This window comes from Eschrichtius robustus, chromosome 3, assembly GCF_028021215.1.
Source record: "Eschrichtius robustus isolate mEscRob2 chromosome 3, mEscRob2.pri, whole genome shotgun sequence".
In the NCBI taxonomy this organism is placed as follows: Eukaryota; Metazoa; Chordata; class Mammalia; order Artiodactyla; family Eschrichtiidae; genus Eschrichtius; species Eschrichtius robustus.
In genome coordinates, this window is record NC_090826.1 from 36800351 (window position 1) to 36817431 (window position 17081).

The 17081-nt window shown below is 40.2% G+C and overlaps 1 protein-coding gene and 1 pseudogene across 2 annotated transcripts in view; one reads left to right on the forward strand and one right to left on the reverse strand.

The window, feature by feature from the left end:
- RNF220 (ring finger protein 220) overlaps window positions 1–17081 on the forward strand; it is a 217004-nt gene that overhangs the window by 25691 nt on the left and 174232 nt on the right. The gene's annotated exons all lie outside the window — the stretch shown is intronic.
- Window positions 5855–6050, reverse strand: LOC137761024 (cytochrome c oxidase subunit 7C, mitochondrial pseudogene; annotated as a pseudogene).

A 17081-nucleotide genomic window follows, 5' to 3' on the forward strand; every position in this document is an offset into this window, starting at 1 on the left:
GCATGTGGGATCTCAGTTTCCCAACCAGGGATCGCACCCACATCCCCTGCATTGGAAGGCGGATTCTTAACCACTGGACCACCAGGGAAGTCCCTGTTGTTGTTTATTTTGCATATAGAAGTTTTTAATTTAATGAGGCATTTTATTATTCCTATCCTTTTTAGTTTCTGACTTTTAGCTTATCCTTAGAAAGGTATAAGGCCACTCCTAATCAATCCCTAAAGCTTCCAATGTGCAGAAGTTACCTCAAAGATAATAGTCCCCAACTTGGAAAAAGCCTAAATTCTAAGATCCTCTGGATGTCCACTCAAAGGGAAGAAAAGAAGTATCCATACCTGAGAGAGGAAGTCTGTAGGGCCCCAAGAACACCAATGAAGTTTACACCCTAATGGAAAATACAAAACAGTAATTTAAAAAAAAATGTGATGAGTGATATTATAGGAGAAGGGTAGAGGATGCTATGGAAGTTAACAAGGAAGAAACCTAACTGAGTCCAAGGTCTCAGGATATGCATCCTGGAAGAATAGATATTCAAGCTGAGATTTTAAGACTGAGTAGAAGAGTGGGGAAATACATTTCCATGCAAGGAAATGGCAAATGCAAAGACTTACAGTCTAGAACTGTAAATTATGGTAGCCACTAGCCTTGTGGGGCTATTTAAATTTAAATTAATTAAAATTAAAGAAGATTAAAATTTGATCTCCTTGGTCCCACTAGCTACAATTCAAGTGCTGACTACCCACATGTGGCTAGTGGCTATTATAGTGGACAGCTATAATATGGAACTTTTTCATCATTGCAGAAAGTTCTATTGGACAATTTCTGTGGAGAAAGAGCTTGATGTATTCAGGGAACTGACAAGAGTTTACTCCAGCAGGTACATTTTTTTTTTTAATTATTTATTTATTTATTTATTTATTTATGGCTGTGCTGGGTCTTCGTTTCTGTGTGAGGGCTTTCTCTAGTTGCAGCAAGTGGGGGCCACTCTTCATCGCAGTACGCGGGCCTCTCACCATCGCGGCCTCTCTTGTTGCAGAGCACAGGCTCCAGACGTGCAGGTTCAGTAATTGTGGCTCACGGGCCTAGTTGTTCCACGGCATGGGGGATCTTCCCGGATCAGGACTCGAACCCGTGTCCCCTGCACCAGCAGGCAGACTCTCAACCACTGCGCCACCAGGGAAGCCCAGCAGGTACATATTGTGCAAGGGAGGGGAGGGGCAAAAGATGAAGAGGACATAGCAAAGAATGGAGGGACTTAGTCAAAGCTGACCCTGGGATTGGGACTGATGTTCCCAGCCTGTTATAGAGGAAGTAAAAGGGAAACCGGGAAATAAGTTTAAGATTTATTATACAACAACCCTTCAGGTAGATATCATCTCCATTTTATAGTCTCAGAAGATTTAAGACATTGACCAACACACAGCTAGTTAGTGGCAGAGCTGGGATTCAAAGCCAGACCTGTCTGATGCCAAAAACTTGTGCTCTTTCCCTGTATCACTGCAATAGATTGCAGAAATCTCTACCAAATGATCTCTTCAGTCAGGATAGAAGGGATTCTGACTTAGAAGAGACTGCTTCTCAACTTGGTCCTTCTTCTGTTGGGGGAATGTTAATCATGGGTGAGCTTGGGACCCCACCTGGAGGTACAAGTGAGAGCTTAGAGGCAGAACTTTCTTTGGAGCCTTAGGCCTCCTGTTCCCTGAGTCTCAAAGAGAAACTCCTTCAGATACATTAGAGACCTTGATATTAGCCAAATTCAAGCGGGAGATCTCCTCAGGGCCTGGCCCTCCGAACCAGGACTGCATTGTCAAGGAGAGCAGCCAGCTTGAAGCAAACTATCTGAAACCTGGCGGTGGCACTCCTATGTATCAGAATGTGTCCCTTGATTCATCCCCTGACCTAGAACCTGTTGCGGTGGCCACTTCCAAGGTACTATCTTTGGAAAGAAAGAGTGCCGGTCCCCCGTTAAAGGGGAATTCCTTGCCCTAGTACAATCCCATCTCATCCAGCAGTTGAGAGAAGTGTCAGGTCGTGCCTGCCCCAGCCCTAAGCAGCCATGGGGACCGAGGCTTTTAGTTTGCTGTCACAACTCCAGGCCTTTTCTGAGCCTGTGAAAGTCATGCATGGCAGGATATTAAAGAGAATTACCATCAGTATGTGAATTCTAGATTAGTCTGTTTCCCTAAGTACAGTATCTATTATTTTCTAGGGTGAACATGGTACCTTCACATTCTCTGAGCTGGTATGAATGAATGAGGGGAAGATAAAATGTAGAATCATTCAGAACAGGAATAATGAAGGATGCAAATCTGGGGAAGAAATACGAGATACGGTCAAGGTGATAGATAAAAGGATTAGCCTTGGAGATGAGCAGTTATTCTAAGAGGAGTGAAAGAAGAGAAAAATTTTAATTGATGGGGAGAAAGATTCTAGTGGCCTCTACCTTTAAAGTAGGAAGTGGAGAACTGTAGAGGAAAGGACAGAGTAGCAGCTGAAAACTTAATGCATGGAGAAGGTTTGTGATCTCCTTTGAAAGTAGTGCATAGATTACTCAAGACATGATTATAAGAAGAGTAAGCAGCATTTCTTCATTCATTCATTCATTCCACAAATTTATTGAGTACCTACTATATACTGTGAACTATTAGGTCATAAGAATCCAGTGTAAACAAGACCCAGCTTTCCTTCAAGCAGCTTACAGTTGTGGAGAACACAGATATATAAACAGCCAAATACATTACATTGCAGCAAGTATTTTAAGACAGATAAGTACATGGTATAGTTCACAGGACTGGTACCCAACCTAGAATTAGGTAAAGGAATTTTGTTTTTCAGTTTTATAACTTTATTTGACCATCAGCTGTAAGTTCTCATCCAGATTTTTGAAAGCAGTGACAGGTACATAGGTATACAGCGTATAGAGCTTGTTTCGTGGACCTTCATCCTCAGTACGTTTTCTGGACAACCACACCTGGACGGATACAGTATGGGGCATTCCTTATTCCTTTGACCCAGACAGCTTTGTTGAGCCTGGTGTCAATGCACTCAGCTGGAGTTCCCGTTTTTTTCATGGCAAATTTCCATATCTCTTTGAGTGCCCGAGGGGCATACTTCTTGAACTCTACTCCATGGATGTTCATGTAAATGTTGATGGTGTATTCTCTGGTCACTACCTCGTTGATTTCATAACAGTCCTTCTTCTTGCCACCTTTTTTTGTGGGACCCAGGTTGGAAAGCAGGGGATCCTTTATGTTTCAAATCACATGTATGTATCTCCTATGTGAAGCCTTTTCTGATTTCTTTTTAATTTTCAACAAAACAGCTTTTCACTTATATACACATCTAGCAGTACATAGTTGTTAATGTACTTTTTGTTTTTTCCCTAAGTACATTAATTTTGTCTTTTATATTGTGAAATATAGCATACCTAGAGAAAGATGCACAAACTATATGTGTACAGTTAAGCAAATAACTGAACCCTCATGAAACCACAGCCAGCCCAAGAAACAGAACATTTCCAGCATCCTACTAATCCTTTGTATACTTCTCCCTGGTCACAATCCATCTCTCCCTTACTTGGATAATCACTCCCTTGACTTTTATGATGATTACTTTCCAGCTTTTCTTTATAATTTTATTACCTATGTCTGTATCCCTAAACAATATAGTTTAATTTAGCATTTTTGGATCTTTATATGGGTAAAATCATGTTTTTGTACTGTTTGGGTCTTGTTTCTTTTGTTCATCATTAAGAGTTTAGGATTCATCCATATTATTGCATGTACTTGGAGTTCATTCATTTTTATTGCTGTATTATAGTCCATTGTACGAATACACCCTGATTCATGTATCCATTCCAATGATGATTCATATTTAGGTTATTTCCAATTTTTTTTCCTATGGAAAATGCTACCATAAACATTTTTTATAAGTGTCCTGGTGTACAGGACACAAGTTTCACTAGGGTAGAGATCTGGAACTAGAATTGCTGGGTCCTGAGATAAGTGCTTCTTCAACTTTACTAGCTAACATCAAACTGTTTCCAAAGAGGTTCTGCCAGTTTGTTCTACTACCAGCATGTAGAATTTTTGTTGTTCCACATTCTTACCAATACTTGGTATTGTGAGACCTTTTCATTTTTGCCAGCCTTGTGGATATATAACAATTTCTCAGTGTGGTTCTTACTTAAATTTCCCTGGTTACAGGGTAGAGTACGTTTTCTTGTGTTTATTAGCCATTGATTTTTCTTTTTTTGTGAAGTGCCTTTTCAGAGTTCTGCTGATTTTTCTATTGGGTTGTCTCTAACCTGATTTCTTCATGTAGACATAGTATTTCTCCTTCTAGTCAACCTATTCTCCCTATGAGTATCTCCTACAAATATACTCTTTTTTGTTGTTGTTGGCTGTGCCACACGGCTTGTGGGATCTCAGCTCCCCAGCCAGGGATTGAACCCAGGCCACGGCAGTGAAAGCCTAGAATCCTAACCACTGGACCACCAGGGAATTCCCATCCTGCACATATATTCTGTATTTTCTAACTGCTCTCCTTATCTCTCAACTCCATCCTCTTCATAGCTACCAGAGTTCTGTTTCTAAGACAAGCCCTGTTCTTGTAACTCCCATGCCTGGAACACTTTGGTGAACCCCATGGCCTCACAGACAGCACAGCATGGAAGGCCCTCCATCATCTGCCCTCTGCCCAACAAGCCTCAGCTCTTACTGGATCCTCCCAACTCCTCCTCCCTCCTTTTTTACTGTAACCTCCATCTCTACCAAACTGCTTGCAGTTCCCTGAACACATAAAATTGTTTTACACCTGTCTTTGCTAGTTATCCTTTTTCTTCCTTTTGCTCTTAATTTGGAAAACACTCATCTTTTTAAAACTCAGTTCAAAGGTCACTGCCTCTAAGGAACCTTTCCAGCTTGCCTTCTCATCTCTCATTAACCTCTCCATCTCTTGTCCTTCTACTAAGCACACTATTGTTATTTCTAGCAGGGCATTTGTTTACTCTATTGCATGTATTGGTCCATATACCTGCCTCCCCCATCAGACTGTACATAAACCCTCTGAAGGCATGGGAAGTCCCTGAATGTAGGGAAATTTCTTATTCCTCTTTTCATTCCTAAGGCCTAGCACAGTGTCTGGTACAGAGCAGGTGGTGGTAAATAGCACAAATTGTTATTAATGTTATAACTATCATTAGGAGTACTTGTCTATCTGTTTTCCTTATTAGATTGTGAATTCCTTGAGGGGCCTGGTACTTGGGTGGCATACAGTGACATTTGTCTAATGAATGAATAACTTATAAAAACTTCTGAAAACAACCATTGCTCTAAAGCAATATTTGGAATAGGAATATAGAAGTCATGAGTATTAAATTTGCAGAGAAACAAAACTGATTTACATCCATCTCATGAGGATGAAATTTTAGGCTCAAACTAATTCAAAGCAAAATTTTATTAAAAGAAATGTAAAATGTTATGCTTGGGTTAAAATTTTTTTAAGGATTTATGCCATAAGTTTATTTACAAACATATCTAGGATGTTGAGTTCAATCCTTTTTTCAAAGAGATTGCACCTCTTAAAATGCTCCTCTTCATATCTGTCTCATGGATTATTATTATTTTTTTATATTTATTTGGCTGCATTGGGTCTTAGTTGCGGCATGCGAGATCTTTGTTGTGGCATGCGGGATCTTTTTTTTAGTTGTGGCACGCAGGATCTTTTAGTTGCGGCATGCAAGATCTTAGTTGTGGGATGTGGGATCTAGTTCCCAGACCAGGGATCGGACCCGGGTCCCCTGCATTGGGAACGTGGAGTCTTAGCCACTGGACCACCAGGGAAGCCCCTCATGGATTATTTTTTAAGCAGTTGTTGTCTTACTATAAAGAAAGGTGCAGCAAATCCAGACCCAAAGTACAAAGTCATCATAGCTAATAACCACCACTTGTTTTCCACTGAAAATGGTAAATTATTCCCTGGACCTTCCTCACAGTGGCTCTTACAGACCATAGAGGTTGTGAACCTCTCCGGATGCTCTGTCCCAACATAGCGTTGTTGGGAGCTCTGCGAAAGGCGCAGAGACTGAAGGTAGAAGAAATGGCGGCAGCACCTGGGTTAAAATATTAAGCTGTAAAAGTAGGAAAAACTTAACTTGTTGGTTCATGTGGAAAAGGAGTTCAAATTTGTTAGATGATATTGTCCTCCATCTAAAACAGTTAAGTTTCTGCAGTGGATTATAATTTGCATGTGACTGGAAAGATGAAAATCTGAGGAACACAGTGTCAGGAGATTATCCGTTGGTTAGCACCTATGTCTGCTGTCTGAAGAGCTTGTCACTGTCACAGTGAAAGCTTGTACATGGCCCAGCTAAGACTTTCTTTGCTCAACAAGAGTGCCTGTTCCTCGGAGTAACCATTCTGAAACTGTTTCCAAGATGAAACAATGGATGAAGTTCACATGCGTGGTACTCTGTCACAGACAAACCTACGATGAATGATGTACAATTTCTGATCCACGAGCTCTGCTTCTACCTCTTTCTCTCCCGCCCCCAAGAAAGCATATCATAATGGAAGTGAGCAGTAGTGACATTATTTATTATAGTGATAACCTTGATCTGTTCCAAGTTATATTTTCTAAAAACTCAATCATTTCTCTAAACTTCAATACTTTGTTAGTGGTAAGAAATTACTATATTCCTCACAATTGACATCTTGGTTGAGAACCAAGATATGTACAGAGGTATATTTGTAGGAAGAAGAGAGATTTTGGAATCACACCAACTATAATTCATATTGCAGTTCAGTCACTGCCGTGTGATCCTCAGCTAGTTGCTTAATATCTCTGACTTTTATCTGAAAAATGGGCTACTTTGTAAGTTGCTGTCAGGACTATAAAGAATTATGTAAAACACTCAGCATAGTGCCTGCCTCCTAAATATCTTTCAGATCTGTATATATATATATATCTCCCAGCTCCCCACCTCTCCGAGGCTGCATCCCTGTTTTAAGCCACTAACATCTGTGTTCTGGATTACTGCAGCATTGTTCGTACTGGTCTTTTGCCCCCGTCCTTTCTTGCCCTGTTTTATTCAGAGCAAAGGATATTCTGCAAGGCTGACTTGAACCCTTAACCCCTAACATATGGAGACGGATATGTAGCTACCATTTACTGAGCGCCTGTCACATGAAAGGAGCTGGTCTAGCATTTTATGCATCATCTCATTGAATCCTCACAATAAGCCTGTGAAGTAGGTATCGTCATTCATTCACCTTTAAAGAACTAGAGGTTGCAGAGATTGAATGACTTGCCCACAGCCACTCTGCTAGGAAGTAAGGGGCGCTGTGTGTGTCCAGGTTTCTCTGGTTTCAAAGTATGTGCTTTGTTCCTGTTTCATGCTGCCTTTGCATCAGGCTCAGAGACTGGTGTTGTTAAACCTCCTAATCCTGTGACTAACTCCCTGTGTGCTGATTCTGGGCTTACCACATGGTCTCCTAGGAATCTGGCTTTGCACATCAATTGGCTACAGGGAGATGATGATGGAGGCAAATATCTGGTCATATATTAATAACTGACACTCTAGTTTTATACTTCAGTTTTTTATGACTTAGTGAACATGCATAAAGCTCCCTGGGTTCTCTCAACTCTGACAGGATTGAGTGTCTAGACGAGTAAGACTGAGGGCCAGACTCTGGACTTTGATAAGTTTGCCAAGGGAAATACCACCTGGTATGGGTCTTCTGGCAGCCAGCCTGCTGCTTCAAGTTACAATTTTCTGATGCCTACAATTAACCTTGATGACATTGATGAAAAATCTTATATTTGGTTCGAGACTTGACTGCTTTTATAGAATTTTAGCTGGTAACAGAGATGCAGACACTCTCTGCACTTGGTTTCCTGAGACTTAGGCTAGTCTTTGTGAATGGCTGCTCATTTCTTAATGTTTTCTCAAGCATTCAATCAACAAACATGTTTGGAGCCCTATAACAAGGGGGAATACAAAGAAATTTAGTAGTTTAAGATACTTACAATGTAATGGGGATCATTAAACATGAAAAAAAGAAATGACCAACTATTAAAAATACAAGATCCCAGTACTTTCACATGATACGCATTCTGTGAATCAAATGGGTTTGAAGTGAGTGTTTGATGTACCATGTGCCTGGAGCTTATGTGGGAGCTCAATAAATATTTGTTGAATGATTGTTGAATGTTGACCTTCTAGATGCCACTCTCATAGACAACTTCTAATCCATACCTCTAGCCCTGATGTCTCTAACAAGCTGCAGACTTGAGATATCCAACTCTCCACTGGACTGGTTAACCTCAGTGAATAGCCCATGAGCACCTCAATCACAACATATCAAAACTGATTTTATTAACTTTCCCTCTTTGGAGAAGCAGTATAACCTCGGGATTAAGAGCACAGAGTCTGGGATATTGGCTGTACTTATGGCTAAGTGACCTTGGGAAAGTCTCTTAGCTCTTCTTTCCTCGTGTGAGGGAAATATAAGGTTCTTCTTCGGATTCAATGAGATAATGGATACAAAGCATTTAACATAGTACCTGCACATAGTAATCATTAAATGTTAGCTATTGTCATAATTTCCCCCAAACTTCCTGTTTTCCTTATTTGGTAATGATATCATTATCCACTCCAACCCTCTCCTTCACCCCTCGCATCTAATTAGTTACCAAAAACTGTATGTTCTACCTTTTTATTATCTTTATGATTCATTCAACATATACTTACTCAACATCTGCTGAATGCCAAACACATTGCCAGGCACGAAAGACACAGAGATGAATATTTACCAGTTTCTGTGTTTGCAGAGGCAGATACATACATAGTTGCAGCCTTCAGATGATCCACATAATGGAAATGCACAAAGTGTGTTAAAAAGAGCCTGGAAGAGATATCTCTTCCGCCTTTCAAAACCAATGCTCTCACTTAAGCCTGCATCACCTCTTACTGTAGATATTGCAGGAGGTTTTTTTTCCTTCTTCTTTTGATTGATTTTGAAAAATTACAGGTAAAACAGAAATACTTGCTATAATAAATTACAGAACATTAATTACAAAGTAAAAGTCTCTTTTACTCTACTTTTTTTTTTTTAAATATTCACTTTTTTAAAAAAATTCATTAATTAATTAATTTTTGGCTGTGTTGGGTCTTCGTTTCTGTGCGAGGGCTTTCTCTAGTTGCGGCGAGCGGGGGCCACTCTTCATCGCGGTGCACGGGCCTCTCACTATCGCGGCCTCTCTTGTTGTGGAGCACAGGCTCCAGACGCGCAGGCTCAGTAGCTGTGGTGCACGAGCTCAGCTGCTCCGCGGCACGTGGGATCCTCCCAGACCAGGGCCCGAACCCGTGTCCCCTGCATTGGCAGGCAGATTCTCAACCCCTGCGCCACCAGGGAAGCCCCTACTCTACTTCTTTAATCGACTCCCCTCCATAAAGGTAAGTACTGTCAACAGATTAGTATGTACCCTTCCAGACTTTTTCTTCTTTATACATGTGTGCATTTATGCATTTTATGGTAGATAAAAATATAGTTTTTTACACAAATGGAATCATACCATAAACATACCTCTTGCTTTTTTCACTTAATGATATATCTTTAACATTTTTCCATGTCGAAATAAAATCAAAAATAAACAAATGGGACCTAATTAAACTTAAAAGCTTTTCCACAGCAAAGGAAACCATAAGCAAGACGAAAAGACAACCCTCAGAATGGGAGAAAATATTTGTAAATGAAGCAACTGACAAAGGATTAATCTCCAAAATATACAAGCAGCTCATGCAGCTCAATATCAAAAAAACAAACAACCCAATCCAGAAATGGGTGGAAGACCTAAGCAGACATTTCTCCAAAGAAGATATACAGATTGCCAACAAACACAAGAAAGGATGCTCAACATCGCTAATCATTAGAGAAATGCAAATCAAAACCACAATGAGGTATCATCTCACACCAGTCAGAATGGCCATCATCAAAAAATCTACAAACAATAAATGCTGGAGAGGGTGTGGAGAAAAGGGAACCCTCCTGCACTGTTGGTGGGAATGTAAATTGATAACAGCCACTATGGAGAACAGTATGGAGGTTCCTTAAAAAACTAAAAATAGAACTACCATATGACCCAGCAATCCCACTACTGGGCGTATACCCTGAGAAAACCATAATTCAAAAAGAGACATGTACCACAGTGTTCATTGCAGCTCTACTTACAATAGCCAGGACATGGAAGCAACCTGAGTGTCCATCGACAGATGAATGGATAAAGAATATGTGGCACATATGTACAATGGAATATTACTCAGCCATAAAAAGAAACAAAATTGAGTTATTTGTAGCAAGGTGGATGGACCTAGAGACCATCATACAGAGTGAAGTAAGTCAGAAAGAGAAAAACAAATACCATATGCTAACACATATATATGGAATCTAAAAAAAAAAAAAAAAGGTTCTGAAGAGCCTAGGGGCAGGACAGGAATAAAGACGCAGACACAGAGAATGGACTTGAGGACATGGGGAGGGGGAAGGGTAAGCTGGGATGAAGTGAGAGAGTGGCATGGACATATATACACTACCAAATGTAAAATAGATAGCTAGTGGAAAGCAGCTGCATAGCACAGGGAGATCAGCTCCGTGCTTTGTGACCACCTAGAGGGGTGGGATAAGGAGTGTGGGAGGGAGGAGCAAGAGGGAGGAGATATGGGGGTGTATGTATATGTATAGCTGATTCACTTTGTTATACAGCAGAAACTAACACACCATTGTAAAGCAATTATACTTCAATAACGATGTTAAAAAATTTTTTTTTCTCCATGTCAATACATAATAGAATTATCTTGTTCTTTTAACCCCCAAATGCTTTTCCATATTTTGTAACTACCATGGCTTATTTAGTTATTTTCCTGTTGGAAGCTTTTCAGTTGCTTCCAGTTTTTTACTATTACAAGCACTGCTACAGCAAACTTTTTGCAGAAATATGCAATTATTTCTGCAAGCAAGTTTCTAGTAGTAGAAGTGCTGGGTTAAAAGATGTGAGAATTTATATTTTTGTTAGAGTGTGCTCAGTTACCCTCCAAAAAGACTGCCATCCAACAGTGAATGAGAATGCTCATTTCCCCACATCTCATCAATACTGGATATTATCATTCCTTCAATTTTTGCAACTCTAATGAATTAAAAAGCTATACTTATATTTTATAGATTTGCATTTCTGTGGTTACTAGTGAATTTGAGCATGCTTTAATATATTTATTGATCATTTGTATATCTTCTGTGAATTGCCTTTCTATGTTATTTGCCTGTTTCTCTATTAGATTGTTATCTTTTTCTTATTGATTTGAAGGCTTGCATCATTTCATTCTGATATTCTTTCTCTGTTACATATGTTACAAGTATATACATATATATTTTAGTCCATTGTTTGTCTTTATTTACACTGTCTTACATAATACAAAAGGTTTTCATATGTAGTAAAATTCATCAGCCTTTTCTATTATGGCTTCTGGGGTTTGTGTTTCTCTCCCAGAAGATTTTATACATATAATCTTTTTCCTCTCAATACTTTCATAGTTATATTGTCCAAGTTAGATCCTTAATACAATTAAAATTAATTTTCGCCAATAGTGTGAATTAGGATTTTGACTTTAGTTTTTTCCTAAGAAATTTTAATTGTCTTGACACAATTAATTAGTCTACATTTTTCCAACTGATTTGAAATGTCAGGTTGTACATGGGTCTGCTTCTGGATTCTATCCTGCTCCCCAGACTTTTTGGATCCATTTTTGTACCAACACCACACTGTTTCGATTATTGTAGCATTATAGAATGTTTTTATACCTTATGGGACCCAAAACTACATATACTACCATTTTTTCTTTGTCACATTGTTTTCCTTTCTCATAATTTTCTTGACTGCTTTTGTACATTTCCTCTCCCAGGTGAACTTTAGAATAAATTTGCCCAGTTCCATAAAATATCCTGTAAGTATTTTGATTGGAATTTCATTAAATTTATAGTTTAATTTGAGTCTCATCCAAGAACATGATGTATTCTGCATTTATTTTTGTCTTCTTTTAAGAACAATTAAGTTTAAGATATTTGCATTGATGTTCTTAAGTAAACTGGTAGTTTTCTCCTTCGTCTGTTTTTCCTGCTGGAGTAATATTAGTTTAGTACAATGGTTCCCAAACTTTCTGGTCTCAGGACCCATTTGTACTCTTAAAATAATTGATGATCCTCAAAGAACTTTTGTTTATGTGAGTTTCCTGTCACTATTAGAATTTAAATGGAGAAAAATTTAAAACACAAGAATGTACAAGCAAGCATACGTTTTCTTTAATTTTTATTTATTTATTTATTTATTTTTGGCTGTGTTGGGTCTTCGTTTCTGTGCGAGGGCTTTCTCTAGTTGTGGCAAGTGGGGGCCACTCTTCATCGCGGTGCGCAGGCCTCTCACTATCGCGGCCTCTCTTGTTGCGGAGCACAGGCTCCAGACGCGCAGGCTCAGTAGTTGTGGCTCACGGGCCCAGTTGCTCCGCGGCATGTGGGATCTTCCCAGACCAGGGCTCAAACCCGTGTCCCCTGCATTAGCAGGCAGATTCTCAAACACTGTGCCACCAGGGAAGCCCAAGCATATGTTTTCTTAATTGCCAGAGCAATGACATCATCACATGGCATTCCATCAGTCTCTAGAAAACTTCACTGTACACGTGTATGAGAGAATGAGAGTGAAAAAGCAAAAACATCTTAGTATCGTTATCAAAATAGTTTTGCCTTATGGGCTCCCAGAAAGGGCTTCAGGGATCCCTAGACCATACTTTGAGAACTGCCAATCTAGCAGAATGAGTTATAATTTTTCCATATTTCCTGTGTACTAATATAAATAACGTAGACATTTTTTATGTTTTGAAGGTAGAACTAATCTGTAGATTATTTGGAACTGATGGTTTTGGGCGTGATATAACTTTGCCTACCATTTCAATTTCCTCTATGATTATTGTCCTCCTCGTGTTTTATATCTCTTCTTGACTCAATTTGTACATTTATATTTACCTAGAAAGTCATGGAATTTCAGGTAGCTTTTTACTTTTTAAGTATAAAGTTATGTTTAATTACAGTTTTTAGATTTTCTTTATGTCACATATTAAACCCCCTCTTTTATTTTCGTTATTATTTGCCCGTATGTTTTCTTTTTTATTCTTCTGTTGCTAGAGGTTTATCTGTTTTGTTTTTTTTTTTTAATTGTGTGCTTTTTTTTTAGTATGTTTTTTTTAATTTAATTAATTAATTAATTAATTTATGGCTGTGCTGGGTCTTCGTTTCTGTGCGAGGGCTTTCTCTATTTGTGGCGAGTGGGGGCCACTCTTCATCGCGGTGCGCGGGCCTCTCACTATCGCGGCCTCTCTTGTTGTGGAGCACAGGCTCCAGACGCGCAGGCTCAGCAATTGTGGCTCATGGGCCCAGCTGCTCCGCGGCATGTGGGATCTTCCCAGACCAGGGCTCGAACCCATGTCCCCTGCATTGGCAGGCAGATTCTCAACCACTGCGCCACCAGGAAAGCCTGGTTTATCTGTTTTAAAGTCAGATTTACTGAGGTATAATTTACATATAGTAAAATCCACCCTTTATAGTGTACTGTTCTATGAGTTCTGGCAAATCAATACAACCATGTAACAACCGGTACAATCAGGGTACAGAAGAATTCTGCCATCCTCAGAAATTCCCTCATTCCTCTTTGTAGTCGACCTTTCCTTTGATCCCCAGTTTCTGGCATCATATTTCCTGTTTTAGTTGTTTATTCCTTTTTATTTCTGAGTAGTATTCCATTATATGGTTATACTGAAGTTATCTGTTCACCAGTTGAAGGATATTTGGGTTGTTTTCAGTTTGGAGAGATTATGAATAAAGCCACTATAAACATTTTCAGATAGGGTTTTTTGTGAACATAAGTTTTTATTTTTCTTGGGTAAATACCTAGGAGTGGGATTTCTAGGTCATATGGTAAGTATCTGTTTGACTTTATAAGAAATTGCCAAATCATTTTCCTGTCATTCTCCGTTTACTGGATTTCTATTTGTTTTGTCCTTTCCTTTGCTTCTGTCAAATCTCTTTTTAGAATGTGTTTGGTCTCCTCACACTGATTCAGATAGCAAGGGCACGCCTCAAACATAAGATGCCAGGGAGGACACCTCAGTGACAAGACTTGGGAAGTGGTTGAGCAAGATGATATTATGTTTTCTGAATTGAGCCACCCATGGGGGTCATAGGAGGGAGGGAAGGAAAATGGGATAGAAAGAAAAAGAGAGCAAAAGAAGAGGAAGCAGAGCTTCCCTGGTGGCGCAGTGGTTGAGAATCCGCCTGCCAATGCAGGGCACACAGGTTCGAACCCTGGTCCAGGAAGATCCCACATGCCGCAAAGCAACTAAGCCTGTGCACCACAACTACTGAGCCTGCACTCTGGAGCCCACGTGCCACAACTACTGAAGCCCGCGTGCCTAGAGCCCGTGCTCTGCAACAAGAGAAGCCACCGCAATGAGAAGCGTGTGCACCGCAACAAAGAGTAGCCCCTGCTCGCCACAACTAGAGAGAAGCCCGCACACAGCAATGAAGACCCAACACAGCCGAAAATAAAAATAAAAATAAATTAAAAGAAAAAAAAAAAGAAGAGGAAGAAAAGAAAAGGAAACAAAATGGTGCCTGAAAGGGGAGTGATGCATGCTACCCTAAAATACTTTAATGTAACATGATGATGTCATGGGAGCCTACAGAGAGCACTGACCTTGAGGACAATAGGGTAGGGAAGGTGGGCCAGGAACCACTAACGCAGACCCTGAAAGCCTGTGGTTCCAAAGTTCAATCTGAGTAAAGATAAGTGATTGTTGTGATGGGACTGGGGTTTGGGAAAAGGAAAGAGGCTGGAGGTGGGGCCAGCAGTGAAGCTGCTGTAAGAGTCTTGGGGGGCTCCTGGTACTATAAAGGGAAAGAGGAATTTGTGGGCTGGAAAATGTGGTAGGCATCCAATCAATACTTGTTTAATTAATTAATTAAGGAGTTTGATATTTTAAGTTGGTTGCAAGAAATAGAGGTTTGTTAGAACTGCAAATGAATGAACTGGAGATATTGAAAACAATATGGAAAAATGAGTAGGCTGAGAGGGGAAAAGAATCCTGAAAAATGAATTTAACAGTCTGGGGTAAGGGAAGGAGTTGGCAACCGAGACAGAGAATCAACTAGTCAGAAAGCTATGACTATAGCACAGACTCTTTGGAATAAACATGGAAACCTAGTGAAGATCAAGGATGACTCTGAGTTCTCTAGCTCCAGCACCTGCCATCTGTCCCTGATTGACCAGAGCTCGTCTAGGGACACCCTGAAGCCAGAGAGCCAAGTGATGAGAAGGAGTGTTCCTGAGGGGGTCTCAGCTTTGGGGTGGGGGTGAGGGCAAATTAAATGACCCTCAAGAACCTTTCTAGCCTTGGGATCTTGTGATTCTAGTGAAAATATTGCTCAAGTGTCATATTCCCAGAATAAGAATAAGGACTCTCTTGATTTGGAGAAAGGCCCTAAGACCTTCAGAGGAAAAGACTAAGTAAAGGCTATTGGGTAACCCAAGCCAAGACAATTACCATTAATCTCTGGAAGTGTTTAATTTAGGAGAGAATGCAGCTCTTTCCACTGCAGAATTTGTGGAATTTTTTGTCCTGTGCTCCTATAATGAGGTATGGTTACTACATGTTGTAGGAAAAGGAAAAAAATCAGGCGGCAGGACAGACGTCTTCTCCCTTCAGATTATATGATTTTTGTTCATAGCTTCAATGGCACATTAAGGAAGAATTCAGTTCCCCCTTTACAAGAAAGGCCATTTACTTCTCAGAGCACCGAAAAGCCTGTGGAGTTGAGTCCTATGGAAGAAAATAATGTAGTGTGAAAAATGACATCATAACGTTGCGTTATTTATGTAACATTTGCTAGGAACCTACTAAGTGCTGGGTGCTGTTTTAGGCACTAGAAATACCGTAGTGAACAAAACACACTGAGGCCCTGCCCTCAAGACGCTTCTGAATTTTGGTGGGAGCACATGCGAGAAAGTATTAACCTCACCTGAGACCAGGGAAAGCCCAAGAGAAGAGTGACACTTGTCACCCTCCCTATCTGTTCTACACACAACCAGAAAGATGTTTTTAAATCACAAAACTGAAAATGTTATTTATTCCCTTGCTTTGTTTCACCAATGGCTTCTCTGTGCTCTTCTGAGAAAGATCCAAGTTGCATTAGCATGACCGGGTAGCGCCCTGAGGGATCTGGCCTCACGCCCGTCGCCCACAGTCTCCCTTACGCTCTGCAGTCCTGCCACCCCAGCCTTCTTTTAGTATCTCAAACATGTCTCCCCTCCTGCTTCTGCCTCTGGGTCTTGGCACCTGCTGTTCCCTTGATCCAGAACACGTGTTCTCCCACCCACCTCTTTGCCCCTAACCACCCTTGCCTCCAGCCCACGCTGCCCAGTTAATCCCACTACCCTTCAGATCTGCTCCAAAGTTGACTCCTCAGAGTTTTCCCAGCGTTTGCCTTTTCCTGCAACTTTCGTAACAGCCTGTGTCTACTTTCCTGTCCCCTCTTCCCTTCTCCTCTCCTCCTTCCCTCAAACGTTAAACAAATGAACACAAAGAGAAATCGAAAACGGTAAATTGCAATAAATGCTTTGAAGGAAAAGAACAGCTTATAACATTTCAATAAAGACATATAATTATATTATTATATATATTAGTTCATTATTCACATAGATGTCCAGAATCGTGTTGAATAAATGAATGAAGAATAATTATGAGTAAGATTTCTCTCATCAGAGGAGGTAGTAAAGAGAATTCCAGGCAAGGAAAATGACACGTGCAAAGATACAGAAGCATGAATGGGCATGAAGTAATTGGCAAATCACTAGAAATATGACTAAGTGGATTGGCTGGAGTTAAGATTGTAAAGGTGAGGAGGATCCTGCTTGTAACTTTGGCTTTTTTCCCTGTTGGGAGTGGGAGAAGGTGGTGGAAATCAAAGGTTTTTAAGCAAGAG